Here is a 9539-nt window from a genome sequence, read left to right as displayed (position 1 = left end):
ACTCAGCACTTGAACTTCGCTCGACACTTGAAGTTCACTCGGCACCTATTGGATCTCTGGCTCAACACACACTGTATCTCAACACCTATATTATACTCAACATCAACTAAGAATTGGTTAAGTGTGTTGACACTTAATTGTCAAAACCAACCCGAGACCAACAATCTCCCCCTTTGACGTGAGTGGCAAAAAAACTTAACTAAGCATTATGAATTTGATCTCTATGAGTATACTACACATTCTATTCGACATATGTACAAGACTTAAAAAACTTGTTCAAAATTTTGTAGAAGACTATATACCTCAAAAATTTGTAACTCCCCCTAAGCTGATGTGCTATTTTTGTAACCAAAATTCCCTTAAGCTGAATTTGTCTCATGCTAGTATTTCATTATCTGTCTTATCATTCCTTTGCCTCTATTTTTGTGTACCATGTTTCTGCTTTGTTTCTACTCCGCCTTTCACATTTTCTTGCACGTTTTGCATCTTGTTGGCTTTATTCCCTTATTTCTTTTTCAAAATTGTGTTATATGAATATCCCCCGCTTTGGATATTCTTTATTTCCTCCTTCAAAGAATGCAGTATCTCCCCCATTCTTATTATATGCAATAATGAATATCTCCCCCTTTTTGACACTTATGTCAAAGATTCCTAAGAATGAATAGAATATTTAGCCAAAAATGTTTTATTTACCTCCATTATCATCTTCAGAGAAGCATCCCAAATGTCTAAGGCAATTTCCAGTGCTTTGTGTTGGATGGTTGTCTCTGCTACAACATGTACTAGGCCTTCTAGGGTAGAAAGATTGGGGTCTTTCTTTAAGAGATTTTTTGCATAGGCCATTTCCTTATGTAGTACTTCTAAGTGTGGGGTAATAGCAGATTGAATTTGTATCAATTTGGCCTTAACATTGGTCTCTTTTGCTATCAATACAGCTAACACCTTCTGAGTGTGAAGCATTGTTGAAAAATGCTTCTCACTTTGAGTTGGATCTTTATGTAGCTATGTCCTAGATATCTTAAGATTGCATTCCAAGCTCAGTATCCTCTGGCTAGTTTCTTGTGTGAAGTATGATGAGTCACACAAATTGGAGCACAATGAGAATATATTCTCAAGTACTATTTTCACTTTGTCAACTTTCTTGGCCAGGTCAACTTGTGATAGTTCTATCTCACTGGATATCTTCTCATTAACTTTCATTTGAAATTTCTTTTTAGACCACTCTAATAATTTAACATTTGTATCAAGGTCTTCATTTTGTACTTGGTCCACTATGCTGGACAATTGATCCATGATGAGCTTTGTTTCATCAGGTACATGCAAGCTAAATGCATCAAGGAATGTGTCTTTGATTTCTACCAATGCTTGCTTTTGTCTATACTAATTTCTAAGTATCTCCTATTTCTTCTTTCTCTGCAGTGCCTCTTGCCCTTCATTTATCTATGTCAGGTTAATTGTTTTGTAGTCATAACTTGGTATGACTATTTCCTCATCAAGTGTAGGGTCTCCATAGTGAATTACCCTTGCTACTTTGGTGGAGCTCGAGCTTGGTGCTGAAATTTGGAGTGGTACTGCATTAGTGCTTGGCTTCTTGGTAGGAGTCCCCATAGTAGGCAAGTTTACCACTATTTGTATTTCCTGTTGCTCTCTTTCCTTGGGGGTTTTATCCTCTTCCTTCTCTTCTTCTCTACTACCTTGATCAATGATAATGATTTGAGGAGGTGCACCTTGGCTTTGTGTTGTAGGAACATCTTGTCCTGTCTACTCCTTTGTTGGCTCCTCAGTAGTTGCTATTGCTATTACCATGGGATCAACCTTAGCAATTGTGTCTTGTGTTGCTTTCTCTTTTGGTTGATCTTCTATAGCTATGGGAGGTTGTGAAGGTGGTTCTTGTGTGTTCACCTTCTCCCTAGTAATCTCTGCTACAGGTTTTTGCAATTCTTCCACACTCACCAAAATAGGATTTGTGCACAATTGTGATTGTAATATGGTTTGGTAAAGGTTTTTTTTGAGATCCTCTGCAGTCAATGGATTAATGTTCTGACCTAAGGTGTTAGGAACATCCTTTACAATTATAGTTTCTACAGGTGTTGTATGTGGAGGACTTGGTGGTAGCAATTGGGTGTCTTGGACACTCTGTTCAGCTATTGCCTCTTCACCTTGTTGTGTCTTCTCCACTGTTTCCTCTTCTTTTTCTTTCTCTCCTTCTTCCTCTTTTTCATTCTCCTCTTCTTCTTCATCATTTCTTCCCTCAAAGGGATCTTCCTGCCCTTCCTTGATAGTAGTCAATCCATAAATCAATTTCTACATTTGTGTGGATTTCTTTACAACACCCTCTATTCTATTCTGTAAAATACTAAAGGCTCTAAATTTGGGTGCAAATTTGCTCCCATGTTTCTTATTGGCCTTGCTTATTTGAACTTTTGTAAGGTCTAGCATCACATGAGCCAATGTTGACTCCCTTATTTCATTCTCCATATTAAGATGGTAATGCCATTTATTCTCTATAATGGAGCTTAGCTCCTTAGGCATATAATTGTCAAGTTCAAGTGGGGTAGCACTAGTACATTTGACCCCATTTTTAGACCAATTTTTTTTGACAATCTACTAAAATGTTTTAGATTCATCAGAATATGCAAGGAAAAATATATTTTTTTAAAAATCCATGCCTGTGTCTATTGAAATTTTGACCAACATGGGCTTCATATGTTAAAATTTAAAAAAAGTAGGAAAAACTCATTGTTGTTGAGAGAAAAAATGGAGGAAGGGTTTCACAGGCTGGAGGAGGCAAAGGTGCAAGTTTTTGAGAAAGGGGCATCTTTGTATACGGGGTGCATGGAGATGGGTGTGGTGATCGCAGTGTTAATGAAATCCTTGCAGCTGATGTTGTCATCTGCTAATGAGGAGGCCAAGTTAGGGATGAAGATGAGAGTGGCATCATTACTAGCTGATTCGAAAGGGGCAAATGAGAGCAGGAGGAGGGCCATTGTGACTATTGGTGGAGGGGCAGTGGTCAATTGGTTGTTTGATTTGCTATCCTCTCCTTCCAAGCCGCAAAGTCCTTAGTTGCTATTGGCGCAAAAATTCTTGTTGGCACTTGGATTCTAGTTTGTGATATTAACTTTGAAACTGCCTTTTTTTGTAGGAGTAGAATTTAGTGGGTTGGCTTGAAAATTGGTTACATTTGCATAGAGAAAACTTTGCCATATCTGTAAACACATTTTAACTTTTGTTTTAGTGACTAAATAAATCATCTCTTTATTCCTTTCTTATGTAATCACATCTTTTTTGCTTAGATTTTAACATTTTAGATTAGTCTCTAAAACTGTTTAGCTCCTCAAGCCATGAACATATTTGAAACTAGCTAGAAGTGGAGAAAGTTTGATGAATTATGGGCATAAGGAATCTATAACTTTCTAGTTGATAAAACTTGTTAAATTCATGTGTGCGAAGTGAAAATGCTTCTATTATTGATAAATGAAATATTCTTGTATATAATTGGAGATCCATCTCTTCCTGATGTAGATTGCCAAATGGGTCATTGATGGAGATCTCTAAGATTTATCTTATGGATGCAGTTTATGATACCCCTAAGGATGTTCTTGAAGATGTAAACTTTCATAGTGACACTAAATTATTAATCATATTTTGTAGATCACATTATTTTTTAAATATTTGATTAATTTTTTGATTTTTTAAGCTTTATTATTTTAATTTGAGGAGTAACATTTGTTATCGTCCAAGTAAAATCAAATAAAAGATATGATGGAGCTTCCAATTGGACTGTATAGGTATTTGGTATGGGCATTGCACTCACTAAAGATGCAATCAAGAGATAACCAAAATATCATGTGTTTGTATTGTTTAATCCTTGATATTTCAGCATTATCTAATCAAAAGTTTGTGCCCTATATTCTACACTAGTGTTAATATTTGATTACATAAAAATAAACAGGAACTTGCATAGTGTGTTAAACAAGATTTTGGAAGCATTGATATTCTTGTGCATTCACTTGCAAATGGTCTAGAGGTAAGGGCAAATGTTTAAATGTCCATGTCATCTATTTTTTTGTGCTTGTTATATAAAATAAAAATTCATCTTGATAGGTGACTCAACCTCTCCTTGAAACTTCAAGAAATGGATATCTTGCAATAGTCTTAGCATCAAGTTATTTTTTCATATAATTACTAAAATACTTTATTCCAATCATGAATCCTGGTTAGTAAGGTTCTATTTGTCTTCATTAGAAAATCTCTTGTTGCATTTCCTTTTTATCAACATTGAGTTTTGGTCATGGTAGTTCCATGTTCAGCTTGATGGAAATGCATTGTTCATCTTGTTTAAGTAGCCTATCTTTGAGAAATTTGGTGTTGTATTATTGAATAGAAAATAATGTTTTATCAGTGGGTAGGCATCCTAACTTTTAAGTATAAAGTTGTGTGGAGAATACCCATCCTTAAACCAACCTCTATTCTCACAATGGAATTTCTTGTCCTTGTATTAAGTAGGGTTCCCAATTTGATTGAAATTTTTTTTCCATCTTGTCTATATGGGTTATAGCATGTTATGCAAGGTTGTTGCGTATGTAGTATTAATGCAAGTCAAAGGTTCTATTGTTGATTGCATTTCCTAACTATCAATCATGTATGTTATGAAGAATTATGATGCTCTATAGATTTTGTACTTGAAATGGATTGTCAGTGGGCAAGCATCCTAACTTTTAAGTATATAGGCTATGTGGAGTTTACCTATCCTTAAACCATCTATTCTCACAATGGAAATTCTTTGCCTTATATTAAGTAGGGTTCCTAGTTTGATTGAAATGTTTTGTGCATCTTGTCTATATGGGTTGTAGCCTGTTATGTGATGTTGTTTCTTATTTCATATTGATGCAAGTGGAGGTTCTATTGTTGATTGTGTATCCTAATTGTCAATCATGTACATTGTGAAGAATTGTGATACTCTAGATTTTGTACTTGAAATGGATTGTCTCTGCCTTGTATCTCATTGAAAGGGGTTGTCTATGAATATTTGCCTATGTATTATGGAATGAAAATGAATGTTTTTTTTTGTTAGCTTTCTTTCTGTCAAGCATGCATGTTGCAAAAAATGCCGATCCTCAAAAAAATTTCTATGCGGTTAACTTTTTTTGTTGATTGGGTTCCTTGCTGTCAAGCATGCATGTTGCAAAGAATAGCGATCCTCTAACCAATTTCTATGCTCAAAATGTGTTTCCTTTACCATATATTGTAGGAGGATCAATAATATCTCTCACCTATATTGCATCAGAAAGGATAATTCTAGGGTAAGCTAATATTGAATTTTTTATGACTCTCCATTCTTGAATATGGTAAAAAATGCCTCTAGGACCTAAGGAGTAAACTTAATATGCAAGTGAATTTGGGTTACTTGCAGATATGGCGGTGGAATGAGCTCTCCAAAATATTCTCTTAAAAGTGAGACTAGGGTATTCCAACATATATTGTTGCTTCATTTTTTTAAGAATATAGGTGTTACAATGTGAATTGATATATTAACATAGTTATTATGAAAGTGTTGGCAGGGCATTTCTTTAGCTTTTGTGCATATGATAAATAGGATAATGGTTTAGTTTGACAGCTATTTTGTGAAATAGGAGATTCTTAAAAGGAATCTAGAATGAATGGTTCATAATGCACAATGCTTCTTTTTTTGTTGGAATATAGGTGTTACAATGTGAATTGATATATGAACATAGTTATATGAAAGTGTTGTAGGGCATTCCTTAGCTTTTGTGCATAGGATAAATAGGATAATGGTTTAGTTTGATGGGTAGTTTGTGAAATAGGAGATTCTTTAAAGGACTCTAGAATGAATCATTCATAATGCACAATGCTTGCTGAAGATTTTGCAAATGGGGAAGAAAGCTAATTGGGTTTGATCTTAGGGGAAAACTCAATGGTTAAGTATGCTTGAGTCAGAATAGTGTTGGGATATGTGACCTCTTGGGAAGTTGTGATGCTTCACTTCTAATAGCATCACCTTGATGCAGTGAGTGCTAAGTGGACTAGTCATGCTCATGAGAGATAGATCTAAGTGAACCACTACTCATAAAATGGGTCCATTGAGATTAAATTAAAAATTGTGCAATTGAAATCCTGATAAAGCATTATAACTTAACCTGTACATATTCAATTTTGGAAAGCTCTGACTGATTACCTAAATCTTTAGGTGCTTGCATTTGAAGTAGGAAGGCACTACAATGTAAGAGTAAATACAATTTTAGTAGGTACTGTTAGAGGAACAAACTTTGATGCCAATGAAATTTCTTGATCTTAAGTGGAGGATTGATCCCATTATGTACTTATACTATATTTATCATTGTCTTGTCCTTCATCTTTCCACTTTGCATGACCTTTGAGTAGAAAAGCTACGAAGGCCATTGGATTTATAGATACCATGATTGACTACTCAACTACAAATGATCCCTTGTAGGAGTTTCTAGTGGGTAATTAAATTTCATTGTTAAATGATTTTTTTCCAAACAAATACTATGTTTCTGTATGGCTAGGCTATGTTGTTCATCAAGAAATAGGTTAACTTTATCTAATATATGGTTTATGAATTGGTTTTTCAGATGAGGTTGGAAATGCTGCTACATTTTTGTCCTCTCCACTAGCTTCTACAATAACTAGAACAATTACCTATGTGGACAATGGGTTGCACGCTATGGGAGTCAAAGTTGATAGTCTAGCATTCTTTGAATTGTTAATGCCATAAGCAAAGAAAAGCAAGGTTCCAGCATGATTTTTTTTATAGATTGACTAGTCTTAAGTGAATCAAGAGGTTTTTTGCTATCAATTTTCTTCTAGAAGTAGTCATTTTTCATTTGTTAAAGAATAGGTAGTTTGTCATGATGTTCACATATTTTAATTGGTAGCCAACATAAAAATATCTTTTTATTACCAAAAGACCTGAGAAATCAGAAATAGGAGGTTGTTCTTCTCCAAATGAAAATGTTAATCATAAAAACATTGGATATGTGTAGAGGAATTTTTGCTCACATGACAGTCATTCATCTACTTGTGATAATTATTTGAATATGCTAGTTTTGAATAGTTTTTCATCAATTATATTGGTTTTGATATACTCCTAGATTATTGGATCATCCAATTTCTATTGAATTTTCAAGTTATATGTTTGGATCATCCAATTCCTATTGAATTTTCAAGTTATATCTTCTGGCTTAGGTGGAAGAAAGCTACATGAATCTGATGGGTTTCTAGACCATTATCCAATTCTTTTGCTACAATAAATATCCTACATTCAGACTTCTCTTGAAATTGAATAGAAACTATCAATTCCCTTACTAATTCCAGAACTTTTCAGGCCCTTGTCGAGTTCTTTGGGACCTTTTCTAAAGAGCGGGCATTGGAGTGCATGAAAGATCTCCTCCTTGGTAAAGTGGTGGATAGTGGCCACAATGACCACATTTTCATCTATTACTTTGACCATGGAGGACTTGGAGTACTTGGTGAGTAACTATATTTGCTTAAAATTCTAATTACTATCTTTAATTGTCTTTAGTGGAATTTCCAAATTGCCAATCAATACTCAAACTGAAGGGAATCTAAAAGCTGAACATTTTTGCATTATTTTTTAGAATAGATTTCCTAACTGCTCTAGGTTGTATAACCCTCCATATACTAAATTGGATTATTATTTAACAAAGTTTCAATATTCCAGTCCTATAAAGATATCAAACACAAATAGAAGGGATTCTCAAAACTTAACTTTTAAAAATATTGACTAGAAGGAAAACGTAAATGATAATAGAGTAGTCTCACAAACCTCTTCATAATCATACTTATCATTGGCATCACTATTGTTGTAAATGAAAATGTTGTTGTGATTTTCAAATGTAGCTCTTTCCTGCTCTCCATAGATTTGCAATTCATGCAGTCCAATGAAATTTTTTTGAACATATTGGCATCAAATTTAACAAGATTGTCAAAGGATTATGAACACTGAAAAACAACAAATCTCTTAACATCAAGGAGGCAATATAGATAAAGGAATTGATTGTGTAGCTTATGTAGAAAATGTAGATGGAAAAGATACAATTTTTGGGCAAGAAGTTGTACAATTGAAGACAAACAAAATTCCAAAGGGTCTAGTTATTTTAGAAACTATTTTTGCCAACCAAGATAGGTCACAAATGGATACTGATGGGTATAATGCCAAGGATTTAGAGGAGGTGAACTTGGGAACTCAGGAAAAACCTAAAAAGGTATACATTGGGAAGAAATTGCCTCCTAAAATTAGGAAAGATCTAATAGACCTATTAAGGAAGTATAGACATGTGTTTGCATGGTCATATGATGATCTAAAGGCCTATAGGGAAGATCTCTTTCAACATGAAATCCCTTTGAAACCAGATGCTAAGACTTTCAGACAAAAACAAAGGCCAATAAATCCAACCTTGGCTCCCAAAATGCAAGAAGAATTGATCAAGTTAAGAGATGCTGGGATTATAAAGCCTATTGGACATTCTTCTTGGGTATCCAATCTAGTACCATTAAGAAAGAAAAATGGAGATATAAGGTTATGTGTTGATTTCAGGAATCTCAACATATCTTCATTAAAAGATAATTATGGTTTACCCAATATGGAAGCCATGTTGCAAAGGGTCACTGGTTCAGAATTGATGTCCATGATGGATGGGTTTTTAGGATATAATCAAGTAGTTGTCAAAGAATTAGAATACTTTAAGACTACTTTCACTACTCCATGGGGTACTTATGTTTATGTCAGGATGCCATTTGGGCTTACCAATGCTGGGGCTACTTTTCAAAGGGCCATGGATGTAGCTTTTTATAATATTATTGAAAAAATTTTGGTTGTGTATCAGGATGACCTTACTACTTATTCCAAGGATGAAAATGATCATTTTATGCACTTAGAAAAGGTATTCATCAGAGCCATTAAATATGGAATATCTTTAAATCCAAGGAAATGTAACTTTGGTGTCACTGAAGGAAAATTGTTAGGACATCTAGTTGGCAAGCATGGAGTGAGGATTGACCCTGAAAGGGTAGAGGCAATAGATAAGATTCATAAACCCAAGAGTGTTAAAGGCATCTAGTCATTCTTTGGACAGATCAATTTTCTTAGGAGATTTGTGACAAATTTTGCAAAGATTAGTAGGCCTATATCAAGAATGCTAAAGAAGGGATCTGAGATAAAATGGGATGGTGAACCTAGTATTGCATTTCAAAAAATTAAGCAAGCTATTAAAGATGCCCCTATTCTTAGAGCTCATGATTATGACAAACCAATGCATATATTTTCTTTTGCTTTCATTTTACATTGTTGCTACAGTACTGTTACAAAAAAATGAAGAAGGTTATGAGAAACCTATTGCATTCTTCAGAAAGTCTTTGCAAGAAACAGAGCTTAAGTATGACATCAATGAAAAAAAGGCATATGCATTGGTGAAAGGAGTTAAGGCTTTTAGATGTTACTTAATGGGAGCTACTGTCATTGCTTTTGTTCCTAC

At 34.4% G+C, this 9539-nt stretch overlaps 1 pseudogene; it reads left to right on the top strand.

Annotated features, from left to right (window-relative positions):
- Positions 1-2757: 2757 nt before the first annotated feature.
- LOC149559488 (enoyl-[acyl-carrier-protein] reductase [NADH], chloroplastic-like) lies at positions 2758-6787 on the top strand (annotated as a pseudogene).
- The last annotated feature ends 2752 nt before the right edge of the window (positions 6788-9539 follow it).

The sequence above is a fragment of the Cupressus sempervirens genome, chromosome 5 (genome assembly GCF_028749045.1).
Source record: "Cupressus sempervirens isolate cs-2001-9-10 chromosome 5, ASM2874904v1, whole genome shotgun sequence".
NCBI classification, from domain to species: domain Eukaryota; kingdom Viridiplantae; phylum Streptophyta; class Pinopsida; order Cupressales; family Cupressaceae; genus Cupressus; species Cupressus sempervirens.
Note: the sequence above shows the minus strand (reverse complement) of the source record. Positions and strands in the feature narration are given on the sequence as shown.